The sequence below is a fragment of the Notamacropus eugenii genome, chromosome 5, assembly GCF_028372415.1.
Source record: "Notamacropus eugenii isolate mMacEug1 chromosome 5, mMacEug1.pri_v2, whole genome shotgun sequence".
In the NCBI taxonomy this organism is placed as follows: domain Eukaryota; kingdom Metazoa; phylum Chordata; class Mammalia; order Diprotodontia; family Macropodidae; genus Notamacropus; species Notamacropus eugenii.
In genome coordinates, this window is record NC_092876.1 from 422,282,600 (window position 1) to 422,305,429 (window position 22,830).

The following is a 22,830-nucleotide window of genomic DNA, read 5'->3' on the forward strand; positions in this document are numbered from 1 at the left end:
GAGTGCCTGAAGAACCATGGACAGAGGTTAGCAAAACTGTACAGGAGGCAGTGACAAAAACATTCCAAAGAAAAAGAAGAGCAAGAAGTCAAAATGACTGATGAGGAAAGAAGGAAAGGGAAAGGAGAAAGAGAAAGACATACTCAACTAAATGCAGGGTTCCAGAGATTAGCAAGGAGAGAAAAGGTTTTCTTAAATGAGCAATGCAAAGAAATAGAAGCAAATAAATAGGATGGGAAAGACAAGAGATCATCATCTCAAGAAAATCAGAGCTATCAAGGGGAAAAGTTTCATCAAAAAATGGGCATAATAAAAAAACAAAAGAAGTAGGGATTTAATAGAAGCAGAAGAGATTAAGAAGAAGTAGTAAGAATACACAAAAGGATGATACAAAAAACATCTTAACATCACCTGTTATCCTGATGGTATGGTTACTGATCTAGAGCCAGGAATTCTGAAGAATGAAGTCCAGGGGGCCTTGGGAAACAATGCTGCAATGAGGTGAGTGGAGGGGATGGAATTCCAAGTGGGCTATTTAAAACTCTAAAAGATGATGTTTAAGTGCTGCGTTCAATGTCAGCAAATTGGGAATACACGACTGTGGCAAATGCTTTGGAAAAAGATCAGTTTATGTCTCAATCCTAAAGGGCAATGCCAAGGAATGTCCAAATTACAGAACAGTTGTGCTCATTTCACATGTCAGCAAGGTTATGCTTAAGACTCTGCAAGCTAGGCTTCAGCCATGGTTGTTGTCCCCTGTCCTTGAAGAGGACCAGAATGACATCACTAGGTTGGAGCAAGGTATGGTGTGTCCAACTGTGGGTGATCAGGCCAATATGAGATCTGAAGGCTCTGTTATAAGTTGGGCACAATGTGAACTGAGAATTACCAGAAGCAGTAGAGGAATTAGAGACCAAATTGCCAACATTTGCTGCATTATAGAGAAAGCAAGGGAGTTCCAGGAAAACATCCACTTCTGCTTCATTGACTACACTAAAGTCTTTGATTGTGTGGATCACAACAAAATGGGGCAAGTTCTCAAAGAGGTGGGAGTACCAGATCATTTTAGCTGCCTCCTGAGGAACCTGTATGCACACCAAAAAGCAACAGTTAGAACTGACCATGGAACAACTGGTTGGTATAATAAGATTGGAAAAGGACTATAATAAGAGTGCATATTGTCACCTTATTTATTTAACTTATATGCAGAGTACATCATGTGAAGTGCCATGTTGGATGACTCAAAAGTCAGAATTAAGGCTGCTGGAAGAAATACCAACGATCTCAGATATGCAGATGGTAGCACTCTGATGGCAGAAAGTGAAGACAGTTAAGAAAGTCAATTGATGAGGATTAAAAAAGGAGAGTGTAAGCTGGACTTGAAGCTTAACATTAAAAAAATTAAGATCTTAGCAACTGACCCCCTCACTTCCTGGTAAATAGAGGGAGAAGAAGTGGAAGCAGTATCAGGTTTTTGTTCTTGGGCTCCAGTAGACGGTGACTGCAGCCATGAAATTAAAAAGAAGCTTGCTCCTGGGAAGGAAAGCTAGGGTAAATCAGCATACTAAGAAGCAGAAACATTACCTTACCAATGACAGTCCATATAGTCAAAGCTATGGCTTTTCCACTAACAATGTATGGCTGTGAGAGTTGGACTTTAAGGAAAGCTGAGCACTGCAGAATCCATGCTTTTGAATTACAGTGCTAGAGAAGACTGTTGAAAGTCCTTTGGACAGCAAGGAGATAAAAGCAGTCAATAATTAAAGAAATTAATTCAGGCTGTTTACTGAAAGGTCAAATACTGAAGCTGAGGCTTAAATACTCTGGCTGCACAATGACAAGACAGGACTCACTGGAAAGGACCCTGATATTGAGAAAGATGAAAGGCAAGAGGAAAAAGGGACAGTGGAAGATGAAATAGATTGATGGTGTCATGGAAACAATGAACATGAACTTGGACAGATTTTGAGAGATCAAATGGAAGAAAGAAGGGCCTGGCATGCCATGGTCTATGGGGTCACGAAGAGTCAGACATGATTAGAAAACAACAGGGAGTGACAAGGTCAAACTAGCACTTTAGGAAAATCACTTAAGCAGCTAAGTGGAAGATGGACTGGAACAGGGATGGAAGAGGCAGGGAGACCAATTAGAACACTACTGTAGTAGTCCAGATGAGAAGTGATGAGGGAGTGAACCAGGGTGGTAGCAGTGTGAATGGACAGGGTATACATATAAGACATGTTGTGAGTGACAAGATTTGACAACGGATTAGATATTTGGGGTTGAGTGAGTAAGGAGATAAGGATAACATTGAAGTTGCAATTCTAGGTAAGTGAAAGGATTCTCAAAAGTAATGGGGAAGTTGGGAAAGTGGAAGGTTTTGAGGACAAAGATAACGAGTTCAGTTATAGATATACTGAGTTTGACTACCAGATATCCAGTTCCAGGCAATTAAAAGGAAGTTAGTGATTAGACACTGGGGCTCAGAATACAGGTAAAGAGAGCCTTTAATGAAATTAAAGAACATTCCTGATGAAACAACCAGAGATGAGTAGAAACTTTGAACTTGAAACACAGGAGGCAAGAGAAACTTGGCACAGTAAGTATGTTTGACCAGTTAGAATGGGTTGTATAAAAGATGAAGAGTTTACATTCTAATGGGAGGAGAATAATTAAGTGTCCTCTCTGAAGCTTATATTTCTCAGGAGTTATAGAGGGTATTTTTGGAAATGGTTTTGTTGTTTTGATGATCTTAAAGAAAAGAGGAAAGGGAAAGAAATAATAATATGTTAGGGGAAGAAAAGGTTCCTTTATTATTTAAGGATGCTCACACACAGACTTTGATTTAGATATATACCATTCAGTCAAGAAATAGGAAGAATGTGGTAGAGGGGATGGTGATTAGAGAGAGAGTAGATTTAGGGGGAGATTAGTCATAAGCAAAACAAACTCCATCTTTGTAGTATGGATTCTGAAATGGAGTTTAAAAGGAAAGAAATAAAAAGTAAGAATCTTTGGCATGTGGGTAAGGAGAAGAAAAGGACAGGTGGGAGGAAGCAGATCTATTAAGCATAGATTATTATTATTGAGCACGTTCATCTTTCACCCCCTCTTCTTTGTAAAGGACAGGGTAGAATGAGAAAGGAAAAGGTGTAGAATAGGGTGGAGGATAGTACACAGTTTATGATCACAGCTTTAAATATTAATGAGATGAACTCACCCATAAGTAGAAGAGGACAGCAAAATGGATTTAAAAGTTTAATCCAGTGAGGTTACTTTCAAGAAACATATTTGAAATATAAATATTCATAAGGAGTTAATTAAAATTAGGAGCTGTAGCAAACTTTTCTATGCTTTGGCTGAATTAATAAAAAAGTAGAATAACAATCATAATAACAGAACTGACAGTTTTTGAATATGATATGTTTTTCTTAAAGCATCTTTTTTGGAAAGGGGTACAAAAATTGAAATTAATAAAAGTTGTTGAAGCAGAGAAGATGAAGGAAGAACTTTTACCAACTGAGAGGAAGAAAAAGAAAGAAGAATTATGTAACTCGATAAAAGCAGGAGAGAAAAAGGAACTAATAAGCAGAACCCCAAAGGATAAGAGATAACAAATGAAAGGAGGGGATTAGGGGAAGAGAGCCAATGGGAACAAGACCACCTTAAAAAAATTTAGTAAAGTAACTGAAGGAAGTTGGTATTGTATTTACAGGAGAATAGGAAAGAAATCACAACTTGAAAAAAAATCCATTAGAAACAAATGGAAGAAAATATTAACGCAACTCTCATACTTTAAATGTGAATGGGTTAAACAATCCAATAAAATGGAAAAAAAAGTTTCAGATTGGATAATAAAATCTTACAATACATTGCTTACATGAATTATTTTTTCAAAAATAAAGGTGTTACTTGAAATAAAACTGAGAGGATAGAGAGATGTATCTCTGTATCCAGTGAATCCAAGAAAGCAGGAATTGCCATCATACTATTGGATAAAGCAAAAACAAACACTGAAAAAATAAAGAGGGATAAACAACAAAATTACATTTTGCTGAAAGAACCTGTAGATAGAAAACTAATGCTAATAACAAACTTATACGTACTAAAAGATATCAATAAAAACTTATTTTGTTAAAAAGGTAAAAACCAGATTATATCAAAGATGAAAAAGAATTCACAAAAGTTGATGCCATTAAGGAAAGTATCAGAAACTGTTTTGCCCAATTATATGCTAACAGAATTTATAACTTAGATGAAATGGATTAATACTTATAAAAATTCATGATGAACAGATTAATAGAAAAAGAAGTGGATTGTTGTAAGGCCAATGTGATGCCAATAGCAACTGCTATGAATATGCACATGTATTTCCAGAGTAGATTTGCACAATATAATAAACTCTCTTACTCAAAGGCAAAACCAAAATATTTGTTTAGAACATCACTGTTAAGATACCAGAAGGTAAGATTCAGCAAGGTACTCATCACCAGTCCAGAGGCCAACTTCTTAAACATTCTTTAGACCTCCCCACAAACAAGTTCCCTTGGGCAAAATTTCTCCCTCTACCCACTCACGCTAGCTCTTCTCTCACCAACAAGCAAGTACCTCCCACAATGGGCTCCATGTGACTCAAGCTGCATATAACTCAGGCTATATCACAGCTGGGAGCTAGGCCAGAGTTCAAAGCAGGTTACATAGGCCTATTAAGGGACAGGGAAGATCTTCCTATACCATTAACATTACTATCAATTAACCTTGTATCAGAAAAAAAATTAAATAATCTATTCAGTTGCAGGACCAGATGTTTTTACGAATCAATTCTGTCAAACTTCCAAAGAACAATTGATTCCAATAAAAACTTTTTGCAAAAATGGGAAAAGATAAGATACTGTTAAACTTCTGTGGTACCAACATTATCTTGATACCTAAACCAGGGAGAGATAAAGCAAATTAAAAAGACTATAGACCAATATCTCTATAGGATATTGACATGTAAATATTAAATATTATGCTAGCAAAGAGGGGGAAAGAATAAGGTAAAAACATTTTATAGTGTGACCAGTTTAGATTTATATAAAGAATTTAAGATTATATTAATAATAAAAGACAATACAAACCTTACGATTATGTCAATAGATGCTGAAAATATTTTGACAAAATCTAACATTTTGTTTTTTGTTTAAAGAAGAAAGAATCTGGAACTGACAGCAAACCTTACTTCCACTCCCAGGTTCAGGTACTTTGTATAGGTTTAGAGTCAGGGAACAAATGCATACAGTCAATCCTTAACTTCCATGGGGCTAACATTCCTAGGAACTAACACAAAAGTGAAATGTGAATGTTGATACATTGAACCTATGGGAAATAAGTGATTAGGTTTCTATGACCATGAAAAACTGTCATCTTATGCTAGAGATTCCTGAACAAAATATTAATTATGACAGTATGTACTTTTCCTAATACAGTAACCATGGAATAACCCATAAAATACAGGGGAGAGAATAAGCAATGCCAAACAGGACAGGGAAAAGTAGGGGCTTCAATGTCAGAAAAACCCCAAGGTAAAAATGGGAAAGGAGCCACCTGCCATCTGTAATCTCCCTTTCAGCTTTGTAGTTGAACTGTTGTCTGAGAAAGAACACATGCCTTGGAATAAGTTTCTGACCTAGGTCAGGGGTTGCTCTGCCAGACCTGGACTAGTGGCTCTTGCAAGGGCCAGGATGCCCAGAAATCTGTGGCATGGGCAGAGGGGGAGCTTGCAAGAGGTTGGGTTGACCACCATCTCATTTACCCACAAACTTAACTGCTTTTTCATTTTTTTTTCAATTTCCTGATGATATACTTTCAAGGTTACTTTAGCACTTCTGGAGCTGATTCATAAATACTTTTATAATCACTTTCCTCCTTTTTGTAGATGTAATGAATAGTTGATTTGTTAACACCAAACTTGTGGCAGACAGTGACTACAGACATTTGTTGGCAGCAGACATTCCAGCATGAAGCTTATCTGACATCTGTTTTCTCACCAAGCCACATCACTAACTTTGCATGTTTGGGCTTAGAGTCCAAAGGACCTACATTATGCTGTAGATGTATAATTGCAACACAACATTTGAATTTTAAAGGCAAACAGTAAAACTATGCAATGAATGAATGAGGATTTTTTTATGATAGTAGGGTGAATAAGACAAGTGAAGTGCTTAGTAGGAAGCCAGCCATCCCATAAACTTGAGAACATTGCAGTTTTCATTTTTTCTTTACTGCACTTAGCTGGAAACGTGTGTGATTGCTAATACAAAAGTAAAAATGAGGTTACTAATAAAATCAGATGAATGCTTGAAGTTGTGAAAATAAAATGCTCAAATACTGAGGACTAATTCTGTGTATTATATATATATATTTCAAAATATACTTATATATTTGAATTTAGAAATTAGAACAGATAGAAAATCATTTAATTTCAAAATGAAGGACTGGAAAAAATCTATTATATGTTAGCTGAATCTCAAAAAAGAGTTACTGTCATAATTTCATATGTAACAGTAGCAAACAGATACCATTGAAAGAGAAAAGTAAGGTCAGTATATTTTGATGAAAAATATGATAGGTAACAACAGTTTTAAAAAAAACAAATGTACATCGACCGAATGAAATAACAAATAAATTCTTAAAGAAAAACTAAAATTTAAACAAAAAACAACCCCTAGGTATTGTGACTGACTAATCCAATAGAAAGATAAATTGGAAGAAAATTACAGACTTTAAAAACGTTGGGAAAACCAGATTTGATTGATCTGTGGAGATTTCTGAATAGCCATCTAAGGGAATATGAATATTTCTCATGTTTCCATGAGAATTATCTAGAAATTGATTTTGCTCTAGGATACAGATAACTCATAGATGAATGAATGAATTAACCAGTGTTTATTAAACTACTCTGGTAAGTAGGACACAAAATAGAAAAGTGAGCCAGTCTTTACTCTCAGGGACCTCGCATTCTAATGGGGAGAATATATATATAAGAGGGTTTAGTTACGGGATAGATTGGTTGGTTGTTTTACTTTATTCTCAGAAAGGATCAAAATGGCATCATTATGTAGGGGGTCAAGGTGTCTGACTGTGACTGATCAGATCAATATGAGCTCAGAAGACTCTACCTCAGATTAGGTACAAATAGTCCATACAAACATTTGGAGTGCAGGTGTATCTAAATTTGTGCATCTCTTGTTTCTTTTGAGCTGCTGCAGTTCTGCTTTGCTCATAGAGCACAGCACCTTTTTTTGATGTGGGCACACTGTGCTAGCTGGCCCTGTGCCAGTACCTCCTGTGTCTCCCAATCAATTCCAAGGTTCTCCAGAGGGACCTTGAGAGTGTCCTCGTATTGCTTCTTCTGACCTCCATGTGAGCACTTGCCTTGTGTGAGTTCTCCATAAAATAGTCTTTTAGGTAAATGTACATTTGGCATTCCAACTATGTGGTTGGCCCATCAGAGTTGTGCTCTCTGCGTTAATTTGAATGCTTGGCAGTTCAGCTGAGAAAGGATCTCAGTATCTGGTACCTTATCTTACCAGGTGATCTTCAGAATCTTCCTAAAACAATTCAAATGGAAGCAATTCATTTTCTTGGCTTGGTATGCTGTCCAGGTTTCACAGACATACAACAATGAAGTCAGCACAATGGCTCTGTAGACCTTCAGTTTTGTAGGCAGTCTTTTCTCTCCCACACTTTCCCTTGGAGCCTTCCAAACAATAAGCTAGCTCTGGCAGTGCATGTGTTAACCTTGTCATCTGTGTGTACGTCCTTGGAAAGTATACTTCCAAAGTAAGTGAATTTATTCACAATATTCAGAATTTCTCCATTTGCTGTAACCAATGGTTCCATGTATGGATGGTGTGGTGCTGGCTGGTGGAGAACCTGTGTTTTCTTGGTGTTAATTATTAAGCTAAAATTAGAAGAAGCAGAGAATTGATCCATACTTTGTTTCATCTCATCTTCAGAGGCTGCATTGAGTGCACAAAAATCTGTGAACAAAAGCTCCCACACCAGTTGTCCCTCCACTTCAGTCTTGACTTGTGGCCTTTTCAAGTTAAATAATTTATCATCAGTGTGGTAACTGACTTTGATGCCATTTTTGTCCTCATTGAAGATGTCTGACAATGCTACTGAAAACATCTTGCTAAAAAGCATGGGAGCAGGCACACAGCCTTGCTTTATTCCACTGGTGGCTGGGAAAGTGCAAGAGCATTGTCCATTATCCAGAACCTGGGCAAGCTTGCCTATTATGAAACTGACATGCAATACTGATGAACTTCGCTGGGCAGCCAAATTTTGCCACAAGTTCTCATGTCTGGCAGTGTCAGAGGCCTTTATTATATCTATGAATGTTGTATATAGACCCCATTTCTGCTCCTGGCATTTCTTCTAGAGTTGTTCATCAGGAAACACCATATCAACCACTCCTTGGCCCTTTCTGAAGCCACACTTGCTCTCAGGTAGATGACTATTTTCCAGATGAAGGATCAGCCTATTAAGGAGGACTCTGGCAAGAGTCTTTCCAGCAGTGACTAAGAAAGAGACACCCTTACCCTACGGGGTGTCACAGGACAACCTGTTTCCTTTACTTTTATAGAAATGGACAATGGAGACATTCTTGAACTCTTGAGGGATAATCTCGTTTTGCTGTTTAACCCAGGAAATTTCAAACAGCTTTTGTACAAGCAGTGAACCCCCCTGCCTTGTAAATTTCAGCTGGAATGGGATCATCATCAGATGCTTTGCTATACAAAAGGAACCTAATTGCCTTCAAAACCTCTTCTCCAGCTGGAGGTTTCTTCTAGACAGGAATTGACTTTAACCTTAGATATATAATTAGTGGTTTCAGCATTGATTGATGATGATCTATTGAGAACATTATGGAAATATTCAGCCCATCTCTCCAGGATCATGTCTTCATCACTAATCAATATAGCTCCACCTGCACCGAGTACTTGAGATACACCATGATTTTTGGCCCATAAATAGCCTTCAGGGCATCATAAAAGCACTTTGAATTGTTACTATCAATGTAAAACTGAATGTCATCTGTCTTCATACTGAGCAAAGAATCATGCATCTCCCTTAGTTTTGCTTGCACCTTACTTTTGATGGAGTTAAATGCTACCTTCTTAGAGATGGAAAAACTATCCTGCTGGTGATCTCTGTGGAGTTCTCATTTTTCATTTAACAGCTTCTGAATTTCCCCATCATTTTCATCAAACCAATCTTGAAGTTTGTGAGTCTTCTGGCCCAGATGAGTAAATGTGGTGCTGTAACCAAATCTCTGAAAGCTGCCTACTCCTTTTCTGCTGCACTGTTGCCAACTGTGTTGTCTCAGCTTTCCCTCCAAGTTAGCAATAAAATGTTTATGCTTAGAGAAACTCTAATCTATTGACATTAAATCTTCTGGTAGTTGCCTTGGGCCTGCCAATTTTCTTGAATGCGAATGTTTAGCTTGGAAAGGATGTCTGTACCATACATTGCCCTTGTTACTCTCATATCCTGTCTGTTTCCGTACAATGACATAGTCTGTTAAATGCCGATGTTTACTATGAGGGTGTATCCATGAAGTTTTCTTACATTTGGAAGACAGTGTTGGTGATGAGAAGATAATGAGATGCACAAGTCTTCAATAGTATGTGACCATTACTGTTGCTGTTTCCAGCTCCATTTCTCCTAAGGACTCCCTGCCATGTCTGATAGTCTATGCTTGCTCTGGTATTAAAGTCATCCAGAATTATAAGCTTGTCCTCTTTTGGCACATTGATTATGAAGGTCTCCAGGTCTTCACAACTTTTTTGTTTGACCTCATTAGGATTTGTCATGGTGGGAGCATATGAATTGATGAGCGCGGCATGGTGCTTTCCTTCAAGTGACAATTGCATTATCATGAGTCTGTGGTTCACTCCTTTGGGTACACATGCAAGCTTGTTGACTAGAATAGTTTTGGTTGCAGAAACTATGCCAACTTCACAATCCTCCTCTTCCCTGCAACCACTCCAGAAAAATATGTTTCCGTGTCCAATTTCAGAAAGCTGGCCTTCATTTGCCAGCGTTTTTTTTTTTTACTCAGACCTTCTGTTTTGTTATAATACCTCTTTACAAGCGCTGTTTATCTTTCTGTTCTACTGGATTTCTTGTTGTCCATAAGTGGGTATGCCTTCCATGTACCGATGGTGAATGGAATCATCTTTGCAAAGTTTTTGGTTTTTTGTGTTTGTGTTTCACCCACACTGCCTGCCACACTAAGCAGTCCAGGGTTAGGTGAATAAGACAATTATTAGGGGACCTTTTCTAGTCCCTTCCTCACATCAGGAGATGAGCAGTGTGTTCCTTAAAAAAGGCTGCTCAGACACCTAGGGGGCTGCTTCATCACTGCTGCTTCAGTCTGGTGAGAAGACAACCATATCCTGGGCTGTCTATGTTCAGAGTCATGACTATAGGTCCCAATGTATCTGCACCTGCTACTTTGTCACTTTTCTGTCACCACAGGGCTTTGATGTAGGTAAAAATTGGTAAAGTGGTATGTGAGATGTCTTTTGATTCATGCATAAATTGGATTTAAATGAGACAGAGTTGCAGGAAGTCATTGGCCTCACTGTACTCCAGAGTCATCAAAGTTCAGTGGCAAGACAAAACCAAGACAACTGGGAATGGCTCGAGATGCATTGGATGACTTTGGTATCTTTAATGTGTAACCAGTCTCAAAGCACTACACAGTACCTGCTTCAGCTGCCTTCATGGCCATCAGAACAATTGTTCTCATCTACCCATTCCACCAGAGGAAGTCTTCACATGCTTGGGGTCCTCCTAACTCACTGACGGGTTTGAGAACCCTTGGTTATCCTCAACTTTGTTTAGTCCATCTGCCAAGTGCTACAACTTCTTAGTGCCACAGGTAAAAGTTGGGTGATTTAGGTGGAAAGTAGCCCTGAAAAAGGTGTGGCAGCCCTCACACCAGAGGTACTGGTCTTCTCTATGTTCAGAAGTCCTTAAGATACTTAACCAAAGCAGATGGTTATTTGTTTTGCTATAGGGTAAAGGTGAGGTTAGGCTGGCATACACATACATCCTCTTTAGTGTCTTTTTGATTGATAAAACCTTATCCATTTCTTTTTTTAAAATTAACTTTTATTTTCTTTAATGAAAAAAAATTCACTTTGTCCTCTTTCAGCCTCCCTTCTCCTCCAATTGAAAAAGAACAGAATCCTCATAACACATATGTAAAATCAAGCAAAACAAATTACCACATTGACTATGTTGAAAAAAATATGTTTCATTCTATACCCTAAGGCTCAGGTGGTGGGTTAACGTGTTTCATCATGAGTCTTTTGGAATCATATCTAGTCATTGCATTGACCAAAGTTCTTAGGTCTTTCAGAGTTGTTTATCTTTACGGTGTTATTATTGTGTAAATTATTCTCCTGGTTCTCCTCACTTCACTCTGCAAGAGTTTATAAGACTCTCCCAGTTGTTTTTGAAACTACCCCCGTCATTATTTCTTACAGCACAGTCGTATCCCATTGCATTCTTATGCCATAATCTGTACAGTCATTCTCTAATCTGTGGACCTTGTCTTAGTTTCTAGATTCTTGCCACCACAGAAACAGTTGATACAATTTGTTTTTGTAAATTTGAATTCTTTTCCTTTTGTCTCTTTGGGGTCTAGTAATGATATCACTGGATCAAAGTATATACATAGTTTAGTACCTCCCTAATTTCCAATGGCTTTCCAGAATGGCCGGACAAATAGTTTTGAACTAGTATTACTGTTAGCTCTAGGAAATTAGTAATCAATTAACAAGCATTTATTGTCTATTATCTTCTATGTATTGTATTAGGAACTGGGAATTGAAAAAATGAATTAGTTCCTGCCCTGATGCTTACATTCTGTTGGAGGAAGCATGTACATATATAAATACATAAGATAAATACAAGCTAAAATTTTGGGAGGAGAACACTAGGAGCTTGGAAGATCCAAAAGGCTTCATGTGGAAGGGGCACTTGAATTGGTTCTTAAAGGAAGTTACAGATTTTAAATGATAGAAATGAGAAGGGAGTATATACCAAGCTAGGAAGCAGGGTTGGATGTGATGATCATCACAAGCCCCAGCTATGGGAAGGGGAATAATGTATAAAGTTGAAAAGGTAGGTTAGGACTGGTTATAAAGAGCTTTAAATATAAAGTATCATTTTAAATTTGATCCTAAAGCAGCCCTTGTAGTTTAACTTGGACATGTTACTTAGTTCAATAGAGATCAGTTGGCTTCTTTCCCCTTCTCTCTGTGTTCCCTCATTTTGTGACCTTATTAGCTCCCATGGGTTTAATTATTATCTCTGTGCACCTGACTTCCAGAATGATCTGTGCAGCCCTAACTTCTCTCCTGAGTTCCAGGAGAGAACATCAACAACTACCTATTGTACATTTCAAACTGAATATTTCATTGGTATCTCAAATTCACCATGTCTAAAAAAGTCATTTTCTTTGCCTCTTGCCCAAATCAAACTCTCTTCTGAACTTTCCTATTTCATTTAAAAGAAGGCATTAAATCTCCCAGATATGCAACCTTGGCATTATCCTTCAATTTTCATTTCCCCTTACTCCACATATTCAATTAATTGCAAAATTTCGGAGGCAACATGCTGGAGGGGAAAGGGCACTGGCATTAGAGTCAGGAGCTATGTTCAAATGCCAGCTCTAATGCCTACTGTCTGTACTAACCACAGGCAAATGATTTAACCTGTTTCCTCATCTGTAAAATGAGGTGGCCTTGAACTAGATCATCTCAGAGATCTCTTCCATCTCTCCAGCTGTAATCCTTACTGTTCCATCTTCCACGATAGCTCTCACATCCACTCCCTTCTCACTACTCATTTGGCTACTCTCTTAGTTCAGGCCCTCATCACTTCTTACCCAGACTATTTCAATGGCCTCAATTATTCTCCCTGCCTCAAAATCTCTCCTCACTCAAATACATCCTCCCCATAGCTGCCGAAGTGATTTTCCTTAAGCACAAATCTGACTGTCTTTCTTCTATTTAATGAACTCCACTAGCTTCATATTGTCTTGAATTTCTCTGTTGCCTTTGCAGCCTAGTCCTAACCTACTTTTCTAGGCACTGTATATATTGTTCCCCTTTCTGACATATGTAATCTTATCAAACTAGCCTTCTTGTTCTTCCTCATGTGGAACATCCCATCTTTCAGCTCCATGATTTTATACTGGCTGTAACCTGTGCCTAGAATGAACTCCTTTCTCACCTCTACTTTGTAGAGTTCCTAATTCCTCCAAGATTCAACTCAAGCACCACTTTCTGTGTGACTCTTTTCCCAATTGCTAGTACCTTCCCTCTCTGTGTTTATTTATTTTCTGTTTATTCTGTATATACTTATATATGCAGTAGGTGGTGTTAATTAACAAGACATGCTAAGCTGTCAGTGAGCTAGGGAAGGAGAAAACTACTTCAATCGTGTAGAGGTGACTTTCTTTCAGCTCTCTTTTCCCTGGGGAAGGGCAAAGAGAGACCTTCCATTCAAACTGTGCCCACCAAGAATGACAGCTGTCAATTTGAAAATGAAAGTAAATTAATTCATGCATCATGCTCTCAAAATCTGCCACTCTCTCAGCTGCTTAAAACTGATATTTAGGAGCATCTGAATCCTGAATTAATATACTGGGCTTCTAGGATATATTAACATTCCCTCCTTCTGCTTTTATACCTCTGTCTGGAAATGAGCTTTCTTGGATCAAACCTTTCATCTCTAGAAAGTAAAAAAATGCTTTCTCCCTTCTTTTCTCCCTATCTGAAACCTTTAAATAACGTATGCTTAAGTTCTTCTGGCCAACAGAGTTTTATAGTAGGCAAATAAAATCTAAATGGAAAGCAATTGATATAGAATTAAAAGCTAGAGTGCTTGGCCAACTGGAAGAGCCCCTTGCCTCACAAATGGCTTTGCTAGGAAACGGAAGACCTCTGGTCTCCCATCTATTCCCATTAGTCCATTTTCTATGGCCATCTTTCACTGCCTTATTAATGTAGATTCCTGGTGCTACCGCCCTGGATTCCGTTGTAACACCACGTAGTCTAGATTTTCTTTCTTATTTTTAAAAGAAGTTTTACAACTTTTATTGATTTGTTTTGATTTTTCATTACAAACATTCATACTTTCCACTTCATGAGAAAGTAAAAACAATTACTCATCTGATGATGCATAGAACATTTCACATCTGTAGCAACCCCCCCCCCCCATTAAAAAGTTACAAATCTGTTTTCTCTTTCTCCCACCTCCCACCCATTGGGAATAAAAAGAAAAAAACCCCAAATTATTTGTTACAAATATGTATAGTCAAGCAAAACAAACTGACTTAGTAACTGTATTTTAAAAACAAGTCCAAGTCTATACTGTACATCCATCACATAATGGATAGCATGTTTAATGATTGGTCCTCTGGAATCATGAATAGTCATTGTATCAGTCACAGTTGTTATAGCTTTCAAAGTAATTTGTTTCTACGGTGTTGCCATTGCATAAATTACTCTCCTGATTCTTCTCATTATATTTTTATCGGTTTATAAAATTTCTTGCTATTAATGCTATTGTATAGCATTAATTTTTCTTCTAGTTGTATTTATTTTACTCAATCTCCCAGTTCATACTTAATTATCTATTTCCTTATATCTTAGAGCACAGCGATACTTTGTTACATTCATCCACCACAGTTTATTCAGCCATTTCTTAATTGATGGACATCTCATTCTTTGCCACCCAAAAGGTATTGCTACAAATATTTTTTTTATACATAAAGAACCTTTCTGTCTTTCTTTAATCTCTTTTGGTTTAGTGCCAGCAGTGGTATAGTAGGGTGAAAGGACACACACTGTTGAGTAACATTTTGTATCTAAGTACAAATTGCTTTCTCAATGGTTGTACCCATTCACAGATCAACCTACCTTGTGTCAATAAGAAAGCTCCAAATGGGTCACATCGTAAACAATTAGAGAAACAGATCTTTGAATAGGAGAAAATGACCAACAAAAAAAATAGAGAGGATCATAGATAAAATGGGTAATTTTTATATATAAAATTTAAAAGTTTTTCCACAAACAAATTTAATAAAGTTAAGACCAAAAAGGAAACAACGGGGAAACAAATATTTACAACATATTTCTCTGATAAAGGTTTCATTTCCAAGATGTTTAAGGAACAGATTCAAATTTATAAGAAAGAGAGCCATTTCCTAATTGATAAATGGTCTAAGATTATGAACAAAGAGTTCTCAGGAAAGAAATCCAGGTTATCAATAGCTATATGAAAAAAATGCTCCAGATACATTAGAGAAATGCAAAGTAAAGCACTTCTTAGAATCTACCTCATGCTCATCAGATTGGCAAAGATGACAGAAAAAAGAAAAAGAAAATGACAAATGTTGGAAGAGCTATGGGGAAAAGCCTAGACTTCCCTTAGACCATATTATAGCTTATTTCTTCTACATGACTCTTATGTCTCCTTGTCTTGATTGGGAGATAAAAGTTATCCCTTCTTCATCTCTCTCTCTGCTCCAAAAGGTGGGCTACACTTAGGTAAGTACATACAACTTGTCTCCTATAATAGAATGTAAGCTACTTGATTAGAGGAACTTTTAGTTTTGATTTTGTGTCTTCCCTGCCTAATATTCCTTTCATGCAGTGTGTTTTAAAAATTCCTGTTGGTTGAATGACTTCAATTCTTTTCTTTCAAAATCCTGGTGCGAATCTACTATTGCTCAGACCTAGACCCAAGTCAGGAACTGCAGATCTCAGACTAAGGGGGCTACAGTCATATTTTTTCCTAAATCAGAAGCTTTGAGAGCACCAGGAGCTTGCAGGTCCTTGGCCTGAGCTATCTCTGAGATCCTGGAATAGCAATACCCCCAAGAAATCAGCAATAGGACCAGTGTTTTCTGCCAGAAATGTGCAGAACCCAACCCTAACATGAAATCTGAAGTTAGGGAGTAGATGCTAGAAAAATGAGCAAACAAACAAAAAAGGAATCCAATCATAAAAAGCTATTATGATGACAAGGATGCTTAAGAGACAAACCCAGAAGAGAATGACTTCAAAACATCTATAAGAAAAGCGTAAGAGACAAACATAACATGGCTACAAATTCAATTAGAATCCTTGGAAGAGATGAAGAAAGAATTTAAATTTTTTATATAAATTAAAGTGCTAGAGGAAAAACTGGAAAAGAAATGAGAGCTATGGAAGAAAAAATTAGAAAGGGAATTAATAGCTTTGGCACAAGAGTTACATCAAAGACTTTGCCCAAGCCACAAATTCTCTGAAAATGAGAATGAATGAAATAGCCTATGAGACACCAAGAAATATTAAAATTAAAAAAAGATTTAAAAAGTAGAAAAATAAGATATAATAAAAACAACTGACCTAGGAAAGAGATTGAGGAGAAAAAAAATGAAGAATCATTGTACTATTTCAATTCCATGACCAAAAAAAGAGCCTATACATCATATTTCAAAATATCTTAAAACTGTCCAGCTCTCTTAGAACCAGAGGACAAAAGTAGAAATAGAATCCATTTGTCATCTCCTCAAAGACCCTCCCAATTAAAACTCCCTGGAACATGTATAGCCAAAATCCAGATCCTCCAAGTCAAAGAAGAAATAACTGCAAAAAGCCACAAAGAAAGAATTCAAGTACAGAGAAGGCAGTCAGGATCTCATGTGATTTAGCGATCACCTTTATATTGGTGTAGAAATCTTGAAATACTATATTCTAGATGGCAAGGGATATAGGCTTACATTCAAGAATAAGTTACGCACCTAACCTGAGTATAATCATTCAGAGAAAAAAAAATTGAACCTATAATGATATAGTGGACTTCCAAGCATTTCTGATAAAAAGACCAAAGCTCTGTAGAAACTTTGAAGATCAAACATAGGACTTAAGAGAAACAGAAAAAGGTAACATGAAATTAACAATCATAAAAAACTAAACAGAGGTAAACTGCTTACATTAAAATATGAGGAGATGATACAGGCATCCCCTTTCGACTCCATTATCAGGGGGTCATAGAGGGAGTCAATTAGACAAGTCTGAAAGTGGTTGTCTTGTGTCTTGATGATCTTAAAAAAATAATGGAAAGAAGGGAAGAATACATTAAGAGTATGGGGGAAGGGAAAGGAAAGTTAGGGGAAATTATCTTACATAACTAGGGTGTACAAATAGATATCTGTGCAAACAGGAGGGGAAGAGGAAGAGTGATTGATCCTTCAACTCCACTGTTACCTGAACGAGTTAAAGAAGAGAAGGATACACACGTATAGACATACCCTACACACAGATCTAGATATAAAAGTACATTTCATTCATTGGGGAAGTAGAAGGGAAATGGGAGAAAGGAGATTGGGGATAAGAGAGAGTACATTAAAGGAGGGATTAGTCCAAGACTCTAATTGAGGATCTAGAAAAATATAGTTCTTTATGAAATGTCAAAGAATGGGAATCTGGGGGGGCCTCCATCAATTAGGGAATGGCTGAAAAGCTGTGGTGTATAAATGTGATGGAATACACCTGTGCTGTAAAAAATTACGAAGAGGAGGGTTTAAAGCAGGAGTGGGGAACTTGTGGCCTTCTAGGTCCTTGGGTGTGGTGTTTTTACTGATTCCAAATTTTAAAGAACAAATCCTTTTATTAAGAGGATTTGTTCTGTGAAGTTTATACTTAGTCAAAGGGCCATGCTTGAGGACCTAGAGGGCCACATGTGGCCTTGAGGCTGCAAAGTCTTTGATGTAACTCTTGTGCCAAAGCTATTAATTCCCTTTCTAAACCACCCCTGGTTTAGAGAAACGTGGGAAGACTTGTATGAACTGATGAGTAGTAAAGTGAACAGAACCAGGAGAACTTATATAATGAAACAATATGATAAAGACATGAATTAGAAACTGATCAATCTAAAGACTAACCACAATTCCAGAGGACTAAGGATGACATATATTATCCACATCCTAATACAGAAGTGAAAGACTAAGAGTATAGAATGAGACATATATATTTTTTGGGCATTGCCATTGTGGAAGTTGGTTTTGCTTGACTATACATGTTTGCAACAGCGAGAAAAAAATCTCAGTTGGGATATGGGACAAATACTGTGGTATTGCTTTGACTGTGAAGTGGCCAAATATCCTGTTCAAGGGTAAACCAAGTGGTTTTAAAGACCACAATAAGTAAAGAACTTACATCAAGGACAGGATTGACATACATTAACCTGAATAATTTAATATAAGGAGGACAGGTATATGATGATTTTGAGGGAAAATATAAATATACCATTTTGTATAATGGTAAAGTAGTTGATGAGTTGGAAAATAAAATGAAAGAAGGAGGAGTTATTGTTGATTATCATGGCTACCCTGAATGATGGTTTCATATGATGGTTTGATGATGGGTTTTGTCCTCCAAACAAAAAATTCCTTTCTATATAAATAGGACTTGAAAGCAATGGATACCATGTAAAGAGTCTATAGGACAACATTCATTGTGAAATTTTTCAAATTCTTTATGAAGAAGTCTTGCCATCTTAAACAACTGATATAGTACACCAGCTGCCCGATAGTGTACCAGAAGAACTAGGGAGTAATTTAGATCAGATAATGAAATGGGTCTTAGAGTAGATCAAAGATAATAACTGAACCTTCAGGGGAAAGCACTTACTTTCAAGGTTTTCCCCATAATGTCTTGCCGATCATCTTGATCTTTCTCTCCCTGTGCAAAATAAATTAAATCAACACTCAATTTTACTATCATAATTTATATTGTAGAAGTAGAAGGTGGAAGATATATAAGGTTGAGTTATAGCTTAGTTTTTTTTCCTATGTGAGAAAACTGAAAACCCACAAATGCAATGCCTAAAGATTTTAAAAAATAGCTTAATAAATTCTCAGCACTCTTATTTACTTGGTTGATTGGAAAAGAATAGGTAAATTTGGAAAAATGGGGGGAAAAATCACAATGGAGTTTATTATTCACTATCAGTGTGTAATTGGAGAGGGATCAGTAGAACAGGGACATAAATAATTCAGCACAAGAAAATCTAGAAATCTTTTATATTATTTGACTGTTAGTCCCTTCCGCCTGCCCCCTCTCCCCCAACATCACAGCTAGCAAATTTATCTTGCATTTGTGCTTTTCTAGGCTAGTATTTGAAATGGTTTGTATTTTCAAACCTTACCCTGACTGGAAGTGGTAAGAAATTGACAGCTGATAAGTGTCAAGCCAATATTAGAGATTATGAAGGCACCATAGATATAGAATGGATACTTAAGAACAGAGGGATTGAATTTTTTGGTTTTGGTACTGAAAACTGGCAAGAAAAATAAAGACCAACACAATTTAAAGTGTAACCTTATATATTCGCCTGACTAAAAACCATGGTGGAATGGTTTGTTTTTTTTAAAATGGTTTGTTTATTTTTGTGTATGAAGGGAGGCAGCTGTTAATTACTCATGCTTTTTGTTGCTTATTATTGTCCAGATTTGACTTGTTTTTATGTTACCTTTTAAAAAACCAACCTTTTTCTTTTACTGTCAAAGGAAGTGGAGAAAGAGGGGAGGACACAGGCTGATGCACCGGAGTTTATCATCTTTTTGTTCAGAAATTAATAGTTTTTTACAAATAGCTTTTTAGGTAGTGGATCCTGATGGAAGTTCATATTATCTCAGAGTAAAATGTACAGCATGGGTAGAGAGTAGTGAGTTAGGGAAGGGGAAATTGTCTTTCATACAAGTATGATGTTTTGTTTGGAAATTGCCTCTTAATCTGTGCCCAGTTAAATCAAACTTAATTTCTGTGAGACTGATGATTAGCCACCTTGAATCCTCCCTAAAAGATTTCTTAATAATCAAAACAATTGTGACTGTATAGATAGCTTTTGGATTTTGTGTAAATTTAGCACTGATGTGAGAAGCTTTGAATAGGAAGCTAATAAAATGGCCAGTTGGTTTTCCTACTGGCTACAAAATTATATAAATGCTTTGCTATAGCTGCTACTTCCTTTTCTTCTTTATTCTTCTTTATTATTTATAATAATTATAAATTATTACTTTATTACTTTATTCGCAGACATCAGGTGGTCAGAATGAGGCTTTTGGTTTTCATTTTTCTTTATCCACTTCATAATTGACATTTTAGTAATAAAACAGACCTGTTTTACTCATGGGTGTTTTTTAAAGTGGCTAGAAATGAGAGATTTATGAGAACATCAAGTTATTTCTTCTCTGGAGACCAGGTCCAGCCAAATTATAGTTAGGATTTATTTAAGGAGCTACACAATATACTTCAGAGAAGTAAAGAAAATATTATCTCCTTTTATCCTCACAGCAATTTTCCTAAACTTTAGGTCTGACCATGTCATCCACTGTTTAATAAACTCTGCTGTCTCCAGGATCATATATGAAGTCTTTCACAACCTGACCCTTCCTACCTTTTCTCACACTTTGCTCCCCATCATGTTCTCTGCAGTCTGGTGAGACTAACCAGCTTGCTTTTCCTTGCTCACAGTACTCCATTTCCCATCTCGTTACTTTAGGTGTCTCCCATCCCTGAAATGCTCTCCCTCACTTCTATCTCCTTGACCCCTTAGCTTCCTTCAAGATTCAGAGCAGATTCTTCCGAAAGCCTTCCTGGAACCCCACGCACTTGAACCTTGGGCTGTAAGGTTACTTTCTGTCTGTATCATGGATTGACATATGCTTATTTACTTTTCCTCTTTTCAATCATAACGTAAGCTGCTTGAGCTGGTCTGCTTTTATATCTGTGTTTGCGTTTGTATTCCTTCCTAGCGCTCAACGTAGTGCCTGACACGTAATAAGTGGTTAATAAATATTTGTTGACTTATTGATTGATTAATTTTTATCCTGTGCACTTTTTGTCTATGTTCTTCCAGAGATCCTCCAGAGAGGACTGACCCAGCATCCTGTAGATTTTCCTCTAGGTATTTAATATTTTGACAGTACCAATGGAGTACTTGTGCTCTCCACTTGTGACCTATGAAATCTGTCGATCCTAAATCCCTTCCAGTTAATTTGTACCACATGATGGACCCTCACCTCCTTTACTCAGTGTTATCCCTTAGATCATTTTTCTCAATTAATAAGTATTTTTAGCCCCACTCCTACCTCCCTACATTTAAAAATAAAATCCTTGTAACAAATGTGCTGTCAAATAAAACGAATTCCCACATTGACCATAATTGCAAATGTATGTATTATTTCTATATTTTTAATCTATCACCTGTGAGGAAGTGGTAACATCCTTTATTAGTTCTCTGAAATCATAGCTGGTCATTTCATTATCAGGATTCTTAAGTCCTTCAAAGATTTTGTCTTTACAATGTTTTTATTGTTTACGTTGTTCTTCTGGGTCTTCCTACTTCATTCTTAGTTCATATAAATCTTTCCAGATTTCTCTGAAATCATCCCTCCCCTTTTTTTTAAGGCATGGTAGTATTCCATTACGTTTGTATCCCATAATTTGTTTAGGCATTTCTTAGTTTATGGGCATCCCTTTTGTTTCTAATATCACTGCCACTTTCTGATAACCACGCCTCTCCAGAGCCATGCTTTCTTGTCCCCTACCAATGTAACCCTTTCTTGCAAACCACTAAATACAATCAAGCAAAGCAAATACATTGGTGACCTATGAAAATGTATACCTTATTCCATACCCTTCTAACAAGAGATAATTAGTATATGTAATTTTCCAAATATAATTTCATCCTTCTCCCCAATTCTGGGGTCAAATCATTATCTATCTTCAATTCTTTACCCAAATAAATGTGCATACACACACACATGCACACAAAAATATATATCTGCACACAAATATATATATATGTATATGCATATATATATATAATATGTCTACACACATCTATTAACTCAGTGAACTAGAAAGCTAGTAATCTGGAAACTTGATTTTAGTTTTTCTTATATACATTATTTGAATAGTCATGGATCTTATCGAAAAGGTCCTATAATTTCCCAAATTTTGATTCTCTCCTCACATCAATAAGACAAATGTCATTAAAATTATAGTAATAAAATCACTAAGAGATTTAGCTTAAACAGCAGTAGCTGATTATGTGGAAAATAATTGGCTCTGGAGGGACAGGAAAGGACTTTTAGTTTTCCCAGAAATGATTGTGATTTAAGGAAAAGATAACAATAGCTTTTTTAAAAAAATGAAATAAAGTAAATATCAGTTTGATATGGGTCTTGATTGAGCCATTTAACATTGTTAGCTTAATACTTCTTAGATACCTTTATTAAGGAATCTTAATCAGCATTTTCATGAAATTTTAAAGCAAATGGCATAAATTCAAATGTCCAGACTCCAAGCAAAATTTTAAGAGATATTTTCTCATTTCTTGGGCATCCAATTTCTTCAGGAAGTTTACAGAAAGCCTACTGAAAAAAAAAACCTGTTGATTCATAGAAGGGTGAGGAGACTTAATATAAGAACTGTGCCTTTGCCCCCAAAAGTTCTGTGTACATGTATGCCAGCATAATGTTTCACCCAGATAGCACCCGGGTTCAGAAACAGGTTCAAAATATTTTGTATAGTTCTATGTTCTTCCCTCTTTTGTCATTTAAATAAGACCAATGTCTTGTCTCAAGTTCTTTTACCAGTGAGAACTTTCCTTTTCTTACTCTTTAAAACAAAAAGTTATTCTTCCTTTACCACAAGCACTACTACCACCAATTAAAAAAATAAAAAACAAAGCAACAATTAAAAC

General features: G+C 36.6%; 1 protein-coding gene and 1 pseudogene across 4 annotated transcripts in view; both read left to right on the top strand.

Annotated features, from left to right (window-relative positions):
• The window catches only part of TIAM1 (TIAM Rac1 associated GEF 1), a 320,249-nt gene that overhangs the window by 75,542 nt on the left and 221,877 nt on the right, over positions 1-22,830 (top strand). The gene's annotated exons all lie outside the window — the stretch shown is intronic.
• On the top strand, positions 428-18,727 carry LOC140508009 (adenylate kinase isoenzyme 6-like; annotated as a pseudogene).